Genomic DNA, 18,601 nt, shown 5'->3' with positions numbered 1-18,601 from the left:
AAATGAGGCAGTAAGGAAACTACCCGCCAACGGGTGTGGTGCATGAGGTCCCTGAAAACTGGACAAAAGAAGCGATGTGAATAAAGAATTGGCTTTATCTGCATGAAGGATATGGAGTCTCGGCTGATTCATTACAACATCTCCCCACCACCAAAACAAACACACAGCCAGTTGAGCACAAGACCTGCCTCTCTGCCAGCCCATTTCTTGGAAAACACCCCTGATTGCCATCTCTGCAAGTGCAATCCCCACTTTCCAACTACCTTTTCTGCAGCCAGGCGAGAAAAGTAGTCGCTCTCAGCTCCGGACACCTCCAGACACCAACTGCTTTCAGCAGTCACAAGCCTGAAATATCAACTTCCTTACTGAACCAGCCCACTGGGAGCTCACACAGGGAGGCGTTTTGTCCAAGGATACCCACACCAGAGCTCGAGGCTGGAGCAGTTTGAAATGCAACACCTCCAGAGTTTAAACCTCCCTTTATCAAATGAGAACATACCAACCTGCCCCAAAGGGAAAGGAAAGAGAAGCTCTTCTCCCACAACAGCAAGCTCTGTGCTTCCTTTGGTTCCAGTGGAGAGTGGAGGCCATGGGCTACTCCTCACTTTGGGAAGGAACCTTGGGAAATGGCCTGACCTGGGAGACCAGCAGAGGGAAGTTCCCCAAAAGGTATGGAAAAGGATCTCTGCAGGGAAAAAGAAAAAGAAAGAAAGAAAAAAAAAAAGGTTAATTGAAACTTTTCAAAAAGTTCTCAGACAGAAATTTCTGCCCCAACATGACAACCCCAAAGTCTCTGTGGTTTTTCAGGACACATCATTTTTGTCAGTCCCCCCAAGCACAATCAGCTCCCCAACAAGACTTCAAGACTAAAGGACAAACCTTCCCCCTCACCTCTCCACACCAGCTCTAGGGAGTCTCTGTCCATTGCAAGATCTCCTTGGTCAGTCTGCATTGGCAAGAGCTGGCTGCAGGAGGCATTTGCATTGGAAATCTCCCCAGATGGGGGGAAAAACAGAAGAAGCGATTCCTGAGGAAAGAAAATGGCAACGTCCTTTGGGAAGACAGCGGCGTGAGCTCCCTACAAGTGAAGGCCTTTCATCCCTTGCATAAAGCAACATCCATCCATGGGGCAGCACTAGCGTTTTGATGACAATGCTGACAAAATCACTGCCCCTTCCTGCTGCTGTTGCTGACAGCGAATCATGAGAAATGTTCCAACTCTGCAAAAAACAGGCAGAGATGGCGAGAAAAAAACAGTTAGTCTGCTGAAAAGGTGGCCAAAAGAATGATTTCTAATGTCCCCTTTTCATCCTTTCCCCAGCCAAGACAAAGCAATGGCCTTTTCCTCCGTCACCGACGGTGACCCAGGCACAGGATGCAGCATGGGGACAGAGTCCACCACAGCTCCCAGAGCCCACCCTGCCCAGGGGCTTCCCGTGCCGAGCCGAACCGAGCCGAGCCGAGCCGAACCGAGCCGAACCGAGCCGAGCCGAACCGAGCCGAGCCGAGCCGAGCCGAGCCGAGCCGAACCGAGCCAAGCCGAGCCGAGCCGAACCGAGCCGAGCCGAGCCGAGCCGAGCCGAGCCGAACCGAGCCGAGCCGAGCCGAGCCGAGCCGAGCTGAACCAAGCCGAACCGAACCGAGCCGAGCCGAGCCGAGCCGAGCCGAGCCGAGCCGAGCCGAGCCGAGCCGAGCCGAGCCGAACCGAGCCGAGCCGAGTCGAACCGAGCCGAGCCGAGCCGAGCCGAGCCGAGCCGCGGCCGTTGGTCTCCGGTCGTTGTGGCCACAGTCGGCGATGGACGCCATGCCGGAGCTGCCGCTGCCCGCCGGGCTCAGCGCCGGCACCTTCCCCGCCAAGCTGTGGCGCCTGGCAAACAGCCCCCGCGTCCGCTCCGTGCGCTGGGACAGCCAGGCGCGGGGGCTGCTCATCGACCGCTCCCTCTTGGAGCGGGAGCTGCTCGGCCCGGGCGGCTCCCAGGGGCCGGCCCCGCACACCTTCCGGGCCACGCAGTTTCGCAGCTTCCTGCGCCAGCTGAACCGCTACGGCTTCCGCAAGGGGCCGGGCTGGGTTGGCGCAGCCGCGCCGGGCGATGCCGGCGCCTGGCTCCACTACACGAACCCCTGGTTTCGCCGCGACCGCCCCGACCTCCTGCTCCGCATCAGGCGCCGGAGCGCGGCCAACAGGCAGCGGCCGGCGGCGGGGCGGGAGGGGCGCAGGCGCCCGCCCTGCGGCTTCAAGCCGCTGCCCAGGGAGCGGCCGCCGCTGCCGCCCGGGCGCCCGCCCCGCGGCTTCCTTCTGCTGCACAGGGAGCGGGTGCTGCCGGACGGCCGGGAGCTGCGCTGTCCCCGGCCCGGCCGCTTCCAGCAGCCGCCCAGGGAACGGCCGCCGCTCGCCTGGCGCCCGCCCTGCGGCTTCCACCTGCTGCACAGGGAGCGGCCGGGGCCGGCCCGGCGGGAGGGGCCGAGCCGCTTCCAGGAGCTCTATGGGCAGCGGCCACTGCCCGCCCCGCGGGAGGTGCTGCGGATCCCGCCCTGCCACTTCCTCGGCTTCCACGGGGAGCGGCTGTGGCTGCACGGACAGGAGGGGGCCCCCAGCCGCTTCCTGGAGCTCTACGGGGGCCAGCTGCCCCCGCTCGACCGGGAGGTGCTCAGGATCCAGCCCTGCAGCTTCCAGCAGCTCCCCAGGGAGCAGCAGCCCCCAGCCTCCAACCCGCCAGGTAAGAAAAGAACTTTTGGCTGTTAGTGCCTCTTTGGTATTTGGTTGGTTTGTTTTCATTGTTTTCTCCTCTGTGCAGATCTTCAGGGCCGTGCTGAGGATCCCGTCTGAGCAGGGATGACGTCACAAAGCCTTCTCCACCTGCCGCCAACACCTGGCCGTGGTCTCCCTGTTCCTCAGCACGGTCACGTTTGCTCACCTGAAGCCCCCCTCCATCTCCTCCCCATCCCCGGATCTGGCCCTGTCAGTTCTGTTCTCGCTGGTGCCTCCAGCCGTGAACCCCCTCATCTGCAGCCTGAGGAAGCAGGAGCTCGAGGCTGCAGTGTGGAAGACTGATGGCTGGATGGTTTCACAAACATTAAACTGCTGGCCAGTTTCTCAAAATCACTTGTCATAAAAGTCATCTTTGATACCTCTTGTTGCTTTACTTTGGAGGTTCTTTTCCTTTGTTTTACTTTTATAATATTGTCCACAAAGCAGTGTCACTGTTTGTGCCATTTCTCATTTTGTTTCTCTCCACCTTCCCTGTGGCCACAGACTGTGTCAATGAGGGGCTGCCCTCCTGGTGGCTTTAAAGGAACCCAAGGATCTGGCAGGCAAGTTTTCTGCAGAGATCCCCCTTTGGTTCTCTTCTCTGGATGAGAGCTGGGGGCAGATCAGTGCTGGCACAGCAGCTGTGCCCAGGAGCAGCAGCCCTTGGTGTTGGCAGCGCTGCTCCCGTGGCCCTGCCCCGCTGCCCTCCTGGCCCTGGTGTTGCTGTAGGGCCGGAGTGCTCTCGGCGCCGGGCACAGGGCTGGGGCTGGCAGTGCCGGGGCTGCAGCAGGGACAGGCCATGGGCTCCGCTGGGGCAGCGCTGACGCCTCAGGGCAGGGCCTCGCTGCTCCAGGCTCCTTGCCCAGGCTCTCTCCAGAACACGCCCAGGCCCAATGCTGTGCACGGAAAAGCCCCGTGAGCAGCCCCAGGGTGGCCGTGGGCAGGCTGGGGGCAAACAGCCCGGCTGGGGCTCTGCAGGGTCCCTGGGGGAGACGGGAAGGAGCAGCAGAGCAGGGGCTGATCCATCCCCACTGTGCTGGACACCCCCGGGCAGCGTCCCAGAGCGTCCTCATGCACCTGCCAACAACATCCCCCCTCTGCAGCCCTGGCCTCTCTCCCAGCTCACACGGGGGCCGCATCCTTGCAGGCACAGACACGGCAGCTCTGGCTCAGGAGCCCCTGTTTGCAGTGCCCAGAGCAGGCCTGAGCACCCCCATGGTGTTGGTGTGGGGAGATGAACCTGAGGGAGCACAAATGCCATCAGCCCCTGGGGCCAGGAAGGCCTGGGGGACAGGAGGGAAACCACTCAACTTTGTTGAGGCCTCTGAAGTCAGCCAGAAAGTTTGTTCCCATCAGCTGGGAGTTTCCTGTGCCACTGCTGACTTATTAAAATATGGATATTGATCTACTATCGATACCCAACTGTGACAGACAGAAGACTCTCTAACAGTTTAGAGTTAGAAAGTATATGTTTAATGCAATGCCAGGCAGTTGTGTGCGATCACTCCCTAAAATGCACTGCCAAGTTACAAAATCTCTTTCTTTTCAAAAGTGTTGAATATCCAAAATACTAATACATATTTATAGCACTAAAACCTCCCATTCTCTGCTTCATATTATAATTAGCTAAAAAGCTATTAAGCGTGTGTAGTTTGTTCTTTGAATTGGGTCAGTGGTCCTTTATATGGGGAGGGGGCGTAAAAAAAGGAAGTAAGTGGAGTCTTCCTCATTGGAAACTTTCAACCTTTTCAATGGATATCAAGATAAATGATAACTGGTCAAACTCCTGTTTCCTTTCTCCATGACTGTTGAATGGGTTTTAGGATGCTCGAGGATTTACAATTGTCTGTGTTCCTAAATCTATTTATCAGTTTCTTCTGTTTCTCATTATAAACACAGCTAAACAAACACAAAAATGACAAGCAATTAGTTATTTAGATCCAGGATCGTTATCCTTGATCGCAATCCTTTCATCTAACCATTAACTTCTAATTCTTTCCAGCACAGCTTATCTATCTACCTACTTGAACTAATTCTGGCAAAGCTTATCTTTAGCTAAAACATGAACTTTTCTCAAATCCTTACCTCCTTTGAAATTCATCTCTCAGCTCTCCCTTGATTTCCCCGTGGTCTGTTGCAATTCATTGGGAGATCTTTTTTCCTAGAGTTACGGAGAAATATTTCAAAGGGCTTCTAATAAACGCACATTCCTATTTTCAAGGGTGTATTTTTCTCTTGAGAGCAGAGGTGATTGCAGCATTCCGTGACTCATATTGACCCAGGGACTCTCCTAAGCAGGCAGGTCTGGCCTGCTCAGAGAAGCTGTGCCTTGAGCTCTGACCCAGTGGACAACCTTGCTCCACATTCCCCAACTCCATCCTGCCTCTCCTCGCTCACGTGGGACCTGCTTTGCTCGGAGAACTGGGTGCACTCAGGCAACGAGGGGGTTCCTTTCTTTTATTTTAGCAATCTAAAACCCCTGAGCTTCCCCATGGAAAACAGACAATCTCCTTGTAATGGATACATAGTATTAAATTCGTGGATTAAAATTGTGTGTATTAAAACTTTGCAGTGGAATGTAAAAAACCCCTGAATTCCTGGAAAGAGTTCCAGGGCATCTCTTCGCATACCACAGTCTTTTCACAGTCCAAAGGTGTTACCTCGACATCTGCCAGAGAGGTAACCGGGCAACGGCCCATTAAGCATGGGCTGGCCACATCTTCACAGCTCATCAGGAGATCCGATACCAATCTGGGCAGAAACCTTCTGACAGAAGATTCGGAGACTTTTCATTCAGACGTCTTCTCAATTTCTCAGGAAACTCTTTCAGATATCCCTTGCGGACACCAGACATTTCAATGATTATGTTATGTACATGATGTCATGTTCTTCGGGTTCTTTGTTACCGTCTTGTTTTCGCCTCAGGGTAGAAAAATGGTATAAAACACCTCCCCTGAGACCCCGAATTTGTGGGCAGTACTCCGGAGAAGCACCCTTTGCTGCTCCCGGGTTGTCCACCCAACATTCGACCGATGTTGTCCTGATTTATCGTGGCGTTTCCCGAAATTGCTTTTCAAATTTGTTAAATAAATCTTTTATTTTGGAAATTGGCTCTGATCATTTATAACATCCTCAGGTGTGTGCCAAGCCCAAGGTGCCACCAAGGAAGTTCCCCTTTCCCAAGGCAGAACCATGCAAGGAATGTTTTAGACACACAGGAAGTTCTAAAATAAACACAAATCCAGAGCCTGGGCTCTCTCACTGTTCCCGGCTCCTGCACAGTCCCTCTCTCAGTCCCTTGGCCCCCCGGATTCCCCTCTGGGGCTCAGAGAACAGCTTAGTACTGTTTTCGTTTGTTATTAATGCTGTAGTTGTTTGGTGGGGGTTTTTTTGTGTTTGCTTGCTTTGTAATACATACTAGTAAAGAACTGCTATTTCTATTACCCAAATCTTTGCCTAAGAGCCTCTGATTTTAAATTTATAATTGAAAAAGAAAAAAAAGGGGTGAAGGGGGGGTTTACACTCTCGATCCCAATGGAAACTACAGTTGTTTTTTTTTTTTATTACCTAGCAAATACCTGTTTTCCCAAACCAAGACAGACTGTGAGATTTTTTTTTCCTGGGTTCATTTCTTGCTTTAGGAAGCACTGCCTTTTTAACAATATTTGCAAAAGAGGTTCAGGGATACACTGAAACACACTCTAAAATACTACAGAGATAAGCAGGGATCCACCATCCCTGTGCCCTGGATTCCTATCCCTCATTCCCACTCCTGGAAATGCTTTTGATAACAATAAAACGTGTTGAACTTTTTTTTGTACTTGCTGACACCACTGCTAAATCCCAATAAGAAATAAAAGATTTGCAGCTTGCTTGGATTTACATCCAAAAGAAACAAAAGGCACAAGACTGGGAAAGGGTGAAAAGTCCTCCACAAAAGGAGTCATGCTTTGCAATGTCCAAATGAAGGAAGACACACAAATATTTTCAGGAAGACCGAATGTAGAATGGAAACACTTGGAGATGGGCAAAAATAACAGAAAAGTGAGCAACCTGAAACTCCTGGCATGCCCAGAGACCTCCTGACACCACGCCAGCCTTAAAACAGAGCTACTGCTGCTCACAGAATAACCATTCGAGGGAGGCTATTTGGAATTATTTCACATAATTTCAGTTTCCAAAGGGGCTATAAAGCACTATTGGTAGTCATCTGTACTACAATCATTGACCTTAACTTTAACTATTATTAATGCAAAAATATTTATGAACCAAAGCTATTCCCTTCCATTTCTCTGTCCCCTTCAAAGCTGCTAAGAGCTGGATAACTAAGCGAAGGAGTGCCCTCTGGGAAGTCAGCGGTGATTGCCTCATCCTCAAACGGGAAATTGGAAATTCAGAGTAGGGCAAGAAGCTTAACTCCAGCTATTGAACAGCTGCCATAAAAGAAAGAGTTACGTAGACAAGGGCACTTGTGTGGAGAAGAGGCAGCTGAAGAAAAGGTAAAAACCAGACAGCTGTGAATGCAGGCACTGGACAGAAAGCAATGATTCTTTTTTAGAAGAATATGGAAACATCTAACTTCCAGAGCCAAAAGACTAGACTGGAAATCTCCTTAACTGGATTTAGCACACGCTTGCAGCTTCATTGTGTTCAGAGGAACACTCACCGTAAAGGTAAAATCCCCAGGAAGCCACACACAGCACACTGTGGAACAAGCAATTTCCTCTTAACCCATTTTAGTTCCTTCACCAAGACCCAAAACCAGAAGAATGCCAGCAAAGTGGATTTTTCCCCTGATATACCTAATCTTTCTATCAATTAAATGTATTCCCAAATCTTTTCATGGATGGGTTTTAATTATTACTTCTACCACTTAAAAAAATAGTCTCAATAATTTCCTTAAAAACCGCTGAAGCAAGGCACCGTTCAAATGAAGGATACAATTAAATGGGGCTATTGATAAAAATTTTCTCCATATTCAGAATTTTCTCTGTGATTTACATGCATTAGCAAAAGCAGTATCAACTCTTCCCTGCCAGAGTAGTTGAGCATCTTCCTGCTACTAATTCAGCACACTTATTTCAGCCATTACCCAGGGAATGCAGTGATTAGGCAGCTTTCCAGTAAACAGTCCTTAAAATAGTTCATAAAAATTCCATTTAGAAAAAGGTTGGTTTCCTGCTCGAGAATTTGATAAGATGTTGCAATTACTGCTTAGGGATATATTTCAAGTCCGCCAAGTGAGTTAAATTCCATTTCCACACACGCTATCATAGTGTTTGCAGGTTAAAATGCCATAAAGTAGTTCTTACGTACTGATAAGATGCAATTAATTTGGGCGCTGCTTTTTTAGAAACACACACTTAGAAAATCCTAAAAACTTGCAATGAAAAAAGTGAAAATACCCATAAAACAGGCCACAAAAGGCAGATTCTCAAGTAGAAATCTAGCGGCATTGTCTGAATCACAACTTGCCCAGATAAAAAACTGTTCCTAGTAATGGAGAGAAAACAGCATCACAATCTATATATTCTTTTGACATCCCACCTGAGGTAAGACCCCTAGTTCAAAGGTCCCAGAATACCCAGAAACAGTCAGTTTTATGGGTTACAAGGAAATCAAAGAAATACTCAAATTTTGGCACAGTAATTCCTAAACTTAGAGCATCAGTTTGTTATCCATAAATGGAAAGCATTTAGCTTGTTTTAACAACTTCCTAAAAAAAACAAGATTCAATTGCAACATTTATTATCTAAAAGTGTTCTGGTCAAAATAAAAATGAAACTCAAAATTATGAACCCTTTTGATGATAATAGCTGATACTTATTAAGCAATAAACTCTTGCTCTCTCCTGTTTTTATTTCCTCAAAAAAGCAACATAAACTAAAACAATGTAATCTCATGTGTTCAGGCTCCATATTTGTTGTTTTGAGAAAAGGCTTTATAACAGCTTCATTGAAGGCTCTTTAAGAAACTAAATCTTTCTGGTTTAATAGAGTGACAAGGTGTATATGAGGGCATCAAATGAAAAGGAAAATGAGCTGTCACAATAAAGTACTACTGAAAGCCTTAGCACAAACTGCATGACAAGCTAAAAGAAAAAGAATTATTTTCTTCCTTTTGCTTTAACCAAAGTCCTAACACTTTGGACCTGCAAACCACTGCCATTTTAGAGCCAATCTGTATTTTAAGTGGATGTAACTAGCCCTAGCAAACGTAGCAAAACTTGAAATGTTCTCAAATTGGTCTTAGCATGTGCACTAATCCATCCACACCACATCAGATCTATCTTGTAGTTGATAATATTTTACATGCTTACAATAATTACTGTAATTCAGAACCTTGACACCAATTTTCCTAAGATAAATCAACGTAACAAAAATTATTCAACCTCCCTTTTCTTCTAAGGGTAAATGCAAAGCAGTTTGAAGCTCACTGTAGGTTGAAATTTTAATCCAAGGGCTGATGGTCTGCAACATGATTACAGTCTTTCCAATGTCAAAAGTTAACAGAGAAGTGGAGTCTATTTCAAATGACTGGCTCTAAACATCTCATAATTACATTAGATAAATTACACTTCACACATATTTACAACAAGGTTTTGCATTATTAGGCACCGGTCTGAAATACTTGGCAGTTTCACAGTGAGACACTATTCCTGTTGATGCATTTGGATGAGGTCCTTACCCTTCTACCATCACAGTCAGGGATCTGCCACTGGCATAAAATTCCAGATGGCAAATGCCAGCAATCCTAACTACTTCACAAAACAACAGGTAAGGAGGCAAATTGATTAATATGCTGTTCTTATCCCCTTTCAACTGACAGAAGTTTTGCATGCTTAAAAAAAACAAATCGGTTTTCCCATGACATCATTCGGCTTGAATACTAACGCTTTTCCTTAATGCAGCTACATGCACATGGATGTACAACTTCTCTTTTCACAGAAGCAACGCCCAACTTTATATGTTTTTCATTACTCTGTTTCCCCTGATTCTAAGATCCTTTCTGATTTTTATGCCATTTCCCTGTCTTAATTCTTCAGTGTTGTTAAATGAAGTGCCCCTCTCCATTCTGTGAAGATAGAGTGATTTACAGCAGCTGAAAATCAGGGGATTGTCCAGTAATTGCAGCTTTTTTCAGTAAAGTAGTAGTATTGGATTCATTAACAGTGTTTGGATTCATTAAGAATTAAAGTTTATTTCACTCAACAACAAGTACAAAGTTGGGTCAAGCTCCCTTGTTAGGCTTTGACACTTCCTTCAGGAAGACTACAATTCAACCCAGGGTTTCATTTTCTGTTTGGCTGCTTGTAAAATAGAAGGCATCTTGGAAATGATACTTCTATTTAGGGCTCTTACTATGGACCTTACAGGCACTGTAAATGTGGAGTGGCTTTGTCTTAAACAGCCTAATCCTGCCCATTCCACAGAACAGACATTTGGAGTACAGCGACGATGGGAGCATGAAAACGCAGCATTAACAACTTCTTCATTGCAAAGAGTAAGCACAATCCAAGTCTGGCTATTTCCTTGGTAAGACCATTAGAAATGAGGCAGGGAAAGTGAATGTTTTGGGCTTGCAACCCATTTTCCTTGAGCTGGGACATCTGCTGATTGCAAGGGGTTTCAGTTTGGAACTGAAGGCATGCTTTTTACACCGCTGCCATTAGACAGATTCTATCTGACACCCTACTTCAAAATTAAAACAGCAGGCAAGTGGGTAAATAGGAGCAAAAATTGAAATTTTCAGTACTTGCTCACACCTTATTTTCAGATATTCTCCAAAATAGGGAGCAGCACCAGTGAAAAGCACGTTTGCATCAACAGGGCCTGGATGGACTATCCCAGGTGATACAACCACTAACCCACAGATGACGTCAGAGGTTTCACAGCACAGTGTTTAAAATTCAAGCAGCAGAAGCCCTTCCACCAGAATTTCACCCTGCTTTGGGAACAGATCTTCTGTCTGTATCATTAATTTCTTTGTTTTCCAATTGAGTTGCCGTGCAGCAAGTATTGCAGCATCACTAAAGAAACAGAGCTGGAGCACAGAGCAGCTCAGCTGAGTGAACTTGCAGCTCAAACCATCAGAAACACCAAGAACAAAAAAGGCTGGGCCAGCTTTCTCAGCAGCCTGCTTGTGGCACTCAGACCTGAAATTACTCACTGCAAGTGTTCTCTCTAGGGTCTGACAGGACTGACATATATTGGAATATATATAACAAAATGATGAGGAGCTTCAAAGAGTGACTCACAGAAAACCGGTGCTGGAGCACTCAGAATTCATAAGGGACTTTAACCACAGTCACAACCCTCAGTTGTTTGGTTTGCCTCCTTTATTCCTTTACTCTTGGGCTTTTCTTCCAGCTTTCTATCAACTGTGATATAAAACCATACTAATTAATCCAAATAAACACATGTGCTATGTATTTCTTTCAAGATGGGATAACTACATACTCATCATTCCTGAAAACAAGCCCACAGTAACCAAAACCGGTCAAAGCAACACTGTTGTTATAAATTACAGCCCACAGCCATGGGTGTTCCTTGATGGAAGAAGAAGAAATATCAACCCAACCTCCTGGTCTGCTATGAGAACACTTGTTATAAATCATGTTTTTCCAGTGTTCTATTTCAACTGCATAGATCAGTATCCAATAGAGAGCTCCTTAAGTCACAGACAAACCCACAAAAACTGCTTAAGACCAACATTCCACAAAAACATGACAAAAAACTTCAAAGCAACCTTAGAGTAGATTTAATAGGAGCTTAACATTAAGAATCCCATCCTCAAAATAATGCAAATTGATTTTAAAGTGGATTCAGGTTTTTAAATATTAAGAGCATAAAATTGAAGAATTAATTGAATTTACTGTCGGTTCAACATTGCTAATGTAAATGATAGATAACTGTATCGGGTCATTCTTGACTAAATGAAGCGCTATCTACCATTATTACATGACTAAAGGCTTTAAAAAATTCTGTTGTTAAATGCAATCAACTTTAAATTAAACTATGTGCATTCAGTCAGTGTCTTAAGCAATGATGAGGCAGAGATGCCTTAAGGTGGTAGTAGGGATTTAGACCTCCACAACTTCTGATGTAAAATTTAAATAAGTTAGAATTTGAAAAAGCAAATTAACCTGTACTGCATTTTGCCCACAAAGCTCTTCCTTCCATTTTGATTTACCACTGGTCTCCACTCATTAGATCAAAGCTCACAAAGTATTTTTGAGACCAACCAGCACTTTCAGCCCAATTGAAAAGTCACTGAAGGCAATGAAAATTACTTCTGTCAGCTTCAGTAAGGCCTTCTACAATCTCAGTACTCAGTAGCTACAAGGAGTAGGACTGAGAGGGTCTGACCAACTTTGCTGAGGATATCACTTGGCAATCAAACATCATTGGAAAAAATCAGAGATTACTACTTATATTGCTTCAGCACAGCCACTGCTGTTCTGAGATTACCTGCAGCACAATGGAAAAAGCAAAAAAAAGGATGTGAAAATACATATACCGACACCTGACTTATACACATCAGTATTCATCAATTAAAAGAGCCTGTGATGACTTCTCCAAACTGTCACTGGGGAATGACAAGCAACAGTCATTTCAGCCAAACTGGTACACACATATCCTCTTGGCTGTGGGAATTCTGGGTCACACCCATTTCTTTTACCATTTTTTCCTGCAATGTAACTGAAAGTGACATTGACATTTGTGCCTTGGAAAAGTTACTGTTATCCTCCTTGTTGACAGGATTATTCTACTGCCTGATGTTTTGTTTATTTTCTAAGCAATTGCCAAGAATACTGTCTGTGCCTGTCATCAGTCTACATGTTGACTGGTATCTACGCATCACACTGGAAGATCAGAATCCTTAAAAGACACTTTCCTTCTCAACTCTTGAAAAGATATTCCCAACACCGCCAGTAGAATCTGAAGATGCCAGCTATTAGGAGACAGAATTGACCACAATATAGTCAAAGTGCACCATCACACCTCCTACTAAGAAGATTTTAAGAACTGGAAAGTCTGTTCTTGTGGGAAATCCGCGGTGGGAGAAATGTTCACTCAATATGAGTGATCGGCAAATCTCGTTTATTGATAATTCATACAATGCTTTTATAATAACACTAATAAGCTCATGCATATTTCAAAAGTTAAGCTCAGGATTGGTGCTCAGACTAAAAGTCAGCTACGCCTCTTTCTACATTTCTTTGTGGTTACACAGTTTGAGTAAGTTTTTGTTTTACCGTGCTTCTCCCTCATATCTTTCAGCTACAAGGTCTTGTTATCGTATCCCAGCTGTGCTCAAGGACATGCGAAGCTTGCTGCCTTGCTGGTTCTCATGAGAGTGCCTGTGTGCTCAGCAAAGCTCCCTCATGTCTACGTGACCTTTTGCAGCTAGCCAGTTATCAATCACACTCTCCACACAGAAACTTTCTCCCTCAGAAATGCCCAAGATGAAGGAGAAAGGCATGCGTGGCATTGTGTTTGTTTCCAGCTGTCATCGCTGCTTAGCCCTAATCTTGGCATTCAGGTGGCCTGAGACGCTTTGAAGATGGTGTATTTAAACGATTATAATGCAACAGCATTGTTTTCAGTCTTATTCTCATAACTGAAGTCTCCTTTATGTGTTACTGCACACTGGCTTACTTGAGACAAGCAACCAGGTTATCTGGGTGGGTTGGTTTTGGTTTTGGTTTGCTTGGTTTGGTTTTTTTTGTCAGAACCTTAAACTGTAGGTCTCTGGCAAGTCTTGTTCCGTTCTGCAAGCAAAACATGCTTTGTGCAAAAAAAAAATAGGAGCAGGAGTCTGCCAGCTCCAGCTAGGAAGTAGTGAGCCTGGGTTCAGGGAAGTATTGGATCTCTTGGTTCATTTTAGGAGATAATGTCAAATCATTGTGGGGAAGGGTTAATCTAAAGAGTTACTAAACAAAGCAAGGCCTGACACACTTGCATCTATTACAAACAGGAATGACGGCACTGAGTTTGGTGGGTCTGTTTATCAGAAGGTTACTAATAAGGTTGAGACATCAGTCAATCTTGCATGGACTGCTGGCAGTAACAACACACGTTTTGGTATTGCTGGAAAGTACCAAATGGATGAGAAGACTTCCGTTGTGGTAAGAATTTTGTTGCAGAAATGAGTATTTCAAGCTCCCCTAAATACTGAAAATTTGTAATGAAGCAGTTGCCTGAACTAGTTACTGAGGAAGTATGGTAGATTGCGAACTGTGGCTTCTGTTGTGGTTCAAATTTAAATTGGGACCTCACACATCGTACTTGTGAACTTATGGAGGAAAAGAAATCTTAAATATAATTTTGTCCATAGTGAAATAGTCTGACTAGTGTGCTTGGAATAGCATGCTACTGTGCTGAAAAATGTCTTTTAAAAGACAATGAAAGTGTCCTTTGAATTCTTAAATCCATAATGTAAAACCATATTATAATTACAATGGTGGAAGTTTACCTGAGCTTACAGCCTTCTCCTAACAGTAAGTTAACCGTTGAAAGTTAGCTGACGTGTGTGTTTTAAGACCAAGAACTGAAGTAGCAAGCATTTATGTTTCAAAACAACAATTAGTTCCAGGACCACTGAACCAAAATTGAAAATGAGAAATACTGTTGTTAAGAGCTCAAAACTTAGTAATGCAAAAAGGGGATTGCATATTCATGTATTTCTTGCTCATTAGAAGAAAAAAGAAAATCACTCCTGAGTGATGTGAACAAGACAGGCTCTGAGGGACTGCAGTAAGTAGCTCTTTAAAAGATATAAAGACATAATAGAGGAGGCAGTGAAAAACAGCATGGCATTCTCTGAAGGCAGAATTTGCACCATTTGCTTAAGCTGAAAACTCCTGAGAAAAGGAAAAGATTGGAACATGCTTCTAAGAGAGGTTGGTCTCCAAGTAGCTCAAGAGTGTTAATGCATAGGCCACCTTCTCAGGGGACTGGGATACTTCTGTATGAATACTTACACAGTTTATAAATACTGTGATTTTTTTTTTCCTATAGGCTAAAGTGAACAATGCCAGCCTCATTGGAATTGGTTACACTCATGCCCTTCGACCTGGTACGCAGTTCTCACTGGTAGCAGCAAATGGTGTTAAGTACTACACTATGGTTTAATTCACTGTCATCTTAAGAACAGACTAGATGAACAAAGGAGCTAGAAGTCTACGCAGACTCAGAGAACTAAAGTATGTCTATGGATGCAAGTTCCTGTGGCAACTAAGCCACATTAGTGAGGTCAAGGACCTGAGGAAGAGCACTGTACTGGGATGTCAGTGCATGATGGTTCTCGTGACTTGCTTTTGTAGGTGTAAAGCTGACCCTCTCAGGCTTGATTGATGTCAAGAATTTCAGTGCTGGAGGTCACAAAATTGAGCTGGGACTTGAGCTGGAAGCCTAACACAGCTTTAAGTAAAACAACTGGTGGTGCTCTGGAAGATGAAGGAAAAGTGTACCCGGTGCATTTCAGCCTTAATATTACTCAGAAATTTGAAGAAGTGTGAACTTTCTACTCTGCCCAAGAATGACTTTAACCCACTGCTGAAGTCCAGAGTGTGCCAGCACAACAAAGGAAGACACTTGAAGGCATGCATGGAAGTTGTGATGCTTGTGCCACATTTCAGTTTCCTGTATTTTAAATCTGTTCCAAAAAAACCAAAAGAAAATCCAACCTCTCCCCATTATTGTATTGCATTTTGCATGTCCTATACTTCACAGCCTTTTATAAAAGGAGGTCTCTGTGTTGTAGTGGAAATTTGGGGTTAGAACAGAAGGAAATAAATTGGTCACAGTCAGAACACAAGGTTGGTGTGTGTTGACTCTCACCAAGGTTCCATCCAGCTGGGGTTTTTGGTCTTTTTTTCATCTTTTCATGCAACTTTAAGCATGGTTAATAGATAATCTGCAAATGCTTTGTTACACGATACCTGTACACTGAAGATTTCCTTCTTTGGTTTCTAGGCTAACATTCTTACACCTCTCACGTTTTAGAGACCTGCACAGTGAAAGCAGCTTTTTCCATTATAGTGTTATTGAGCGCATCAACAAGAGCAAACCAAAAGTTTACATGTTTTAGATAATTTTGTTCCCATACAGGAAACAAGTATTAGGTAAGTACAACCATTACACTTAAAGAAAAAAAGTGCAAATCAGCAAAGTTAAGCAATTAAGTTCACAGTTCATTAGGAAGGTGACATCTACCAGTGACTGGGTATACCTTGTCCATTGTTCATTAGAAAGCCCAAAATGCAGCAAAACAGCCACAGGCGATGCCCAAGGGAAGACGTATCAGGACAGAGATCTGCTGTCTTAAGGCACAATTAAGAACATTCTCCAAGCAGTTAGAACAGGCATTCCCTAGTGTATCTTTGTGAAAAAGTGTCTGAGAAGTGGATACTAAAAGCTAAGCCATATGTATCACATAAGCAGCTGGTGACAGTAGAAGGCAGTTGATATTCCCTTCTCAGAGGCAGCAGCTTTTCACAGTTGGCTTCCCAAAGCAGCATGGCTTCAGAGGCAACCAGAGTGATTCTACATCTGGGTTTGTTCTGGATTGTTTGTTTCTTCTACCTGAAGCTGCAGCCAGCTCCAGTCTAGAGCCGAAAGAATAAATGAAATTCAACACCAGGCTACAGTTGAGCTTTTTCTAAAATAAAGGTAAAGTGTGCTAAGAGTTATAAAAAATTTACTGGGAACAAGTTGGTCAATTTCATGATGAGCCATGTGACTGCTGTTAAGGAAACAACCTATTTGCACTCTCCAGTATTTTACTCTCTCTTCAATATTCTGCATTGTTAAATTAAGGATCCCTGACACCCGCTCATCCCAAATTTGTGTGCAGTTTTGCAGTAGTTTTGTACAACAGCCAAGTGCTTTGCCCCATCCTTTACTGTTTAGCGCAGCAAGTTCCCAGCATGTGGCTCCCAGTTTTGGCAAGCAGAGTAAGTCAGGCGGCAGATTATGAGGGAACCGGTGCTTCCTATCTCTGTGCATCTCCTACTCTCCCCCTTGGCCATGAGTAAAATGCAGATTTCATTTAGCTGTATTAGTGGTGGCAAAGTTGCACATTCAGAACTTCGAAGCCAGGCACTTCCTTAGTCCATTTACAGAAGAGTGAATACATTACCAAGAAACTCTGCTCTTGATCCTTCATTGTGTCATGCATCACATTTTCTAGTTGGCTACAAAGTTTCCGAGATTCCAGCAGCAGCTCCTCACTGAAAGGGGCAATTATTACACTATTAATTTCTGTGGCAGTTTAAAGAGATGCTGCCTCTGTCATCAAGAAATACTTCTGGCAGATACGCTGCAGAACACTGAAGTTAGTCAGGTCATAGGCTTGTAATTCATACTGCAACTTGAAAAGTTGGTGGCAGCCCCTGATTTACTAAATGGGGGAAAGGAAATGTATTCCAAGATGGAACTGGGTTCTTATTAGGTGGAACCACTGTTGCTAGAGGAAAAGCTAAGTAGCCTATAAACTTAAGGATGGGGCAACAGGCAAAAAAACAAACCAAGGTCTTTCATTCCAAGTGGTAACCCAGTTCATTTAAGCAAGCCGGAACTACGCATGCAGCAGTCTCAATGACACAGCTCAGCTACTGTGACCTTACATGACAATACTTCAACAGTTCTTGCTGGCAGTGTACTTCCAAGTGAGCCCAACCATCTCAGATTAAAGGAAGAAAACCAAAAAACCACTTTTGTTACTGAGGCTGGGGGAAGTGAAGCCATACATGATACCCAATTTTCATATGGAAGATCTGAAAGCCCCAGGAAGTCTTAACTACCAAGTAAACTAAGGCTGCTGACAACGCAAGCTGAACACAAAGTGTAAATATATGAGAAACTCTGTGTGCCATTATTTCACAAAGCAGGAAGACTAGCTTTGTAGTGGTGGCATTAGCAGCCGAAGAACTCCAGACTTTGCCTCACCTTTTTCTTACAGATTCTGATAAATTGAATGTTCCAGAAGGGACTTGCAGCAGCAGTTGACCTGAGCTACCAAGACGGGATGTGTTCACGCTCTCTGGACTGCCAGTAACAGGACCACGCACTTTACTCTGAAGAAAACACAGAATATTCAGAGTGCAATTGTTCCCACTAGTTTTCAGCAGCCGGGAATATGAGACAACCTGGAACTTGGCTTTCATACTGATTCAAAAGAAAGAAAAGAACCATAGGATACACTCAATTTACTATTGTTTCAGTAGCCTGTGCTACAAACCATATTCTCAGGTTAAAGGGGAGTTCTTATTTTACTTACACAAGCAATTTTCAGCAAGTTCCACAGTTCTTTCTGTTGTTTCTCCTGAAGCCTAACAACTGTTTCCTCATCTTCACTCATCAGATTCATCACTTTCTCCACTCTGGGGAACAATTCCAATGCCTTCTGTTTGCAAACTACAGTTTTACTATTAAAAAAATAAAAACTAATCAGATCACACATGGGCCACTGCAGTAGGAGAACAGTTCTGAAGTTAATGATTTTCTGTTAACACTGCAAGATCTCAAGAGCCATATGCAATGAGTTTTAAACCTTCTCTTGCTGGAAGAGAAAATACCTTCTCTCAACTCTGAATAAAATGTGCAAAGCTCACCTGAGCTGAGCATAAATGACTCAAACTTCTTTTTCAAAGGTCTGGATTGCCTGTAGAAGCAGTCGTACTATTTCCTGGCTGTCACCGCCTGTCCTCTGATCTGGAATGAGAGCCAATATTACACAGAAAGGTCGGTTTATAGGACAGAGTGAGAAGATTCTTAGCGGCTCATTTCCACTACTGCTTTAATCCTGAAACAGCCAAAGTTCAGGATATGTGAGTTTGAGTGGGAT

At 44.6% G+C, this 18,601-nt stretch overlaps 1 long non-coding RNA gene across 2 annotated transcripts; it reads right to left on the bottom strand.

The window, feature by feature from the left end:
- Positions 1–12,817: 12,817 nt before the first annotated feature.
- On the bottom strand, positions 12,818–18,251 carry LOC136303931 (uncharacterized). 2 transcript variants are annotated; one of them, XR_010724312.1, is made up of 4 exons: positions 18,035–18,251; positions 17,704–17,831; positions 16,895–16,985; positions 12,818–16,361 (listed from the first exon to the last, which is right to left on the bottom strand). It is a non-coding gene; the product is annotated as an uncharacterized lncRNA (long non-coding RNA). The 2 variants fall into 2 exon arrangements; XR_010724311.1 differs by having other exon boundaries at positions 12,818–16,985.
- Between the last annotated feature and the right edge of the window lie 350 nt (positions 18,252–18,601).

Source organism: Chamaea fasciata, unplaced genomic scaffold (assembly GCF_029207755.1).
Source record: "Chamaea fasciata isolate MVZ Bird 193981 ecotype frontalis unplaced genomic scaffold, bChaFas1.0.hap1 SCAF_43, whole genome shotgun sequence".
Lineage (NCBI taxonomy): Eukaryota > Metazoa > Chordata > Aves > Passeriformes > Sylviidae > Chamaea > Chamaea fasciata.
This window is presented reverse-complemented; position numbering and strand designations above follow the sequence as displayed.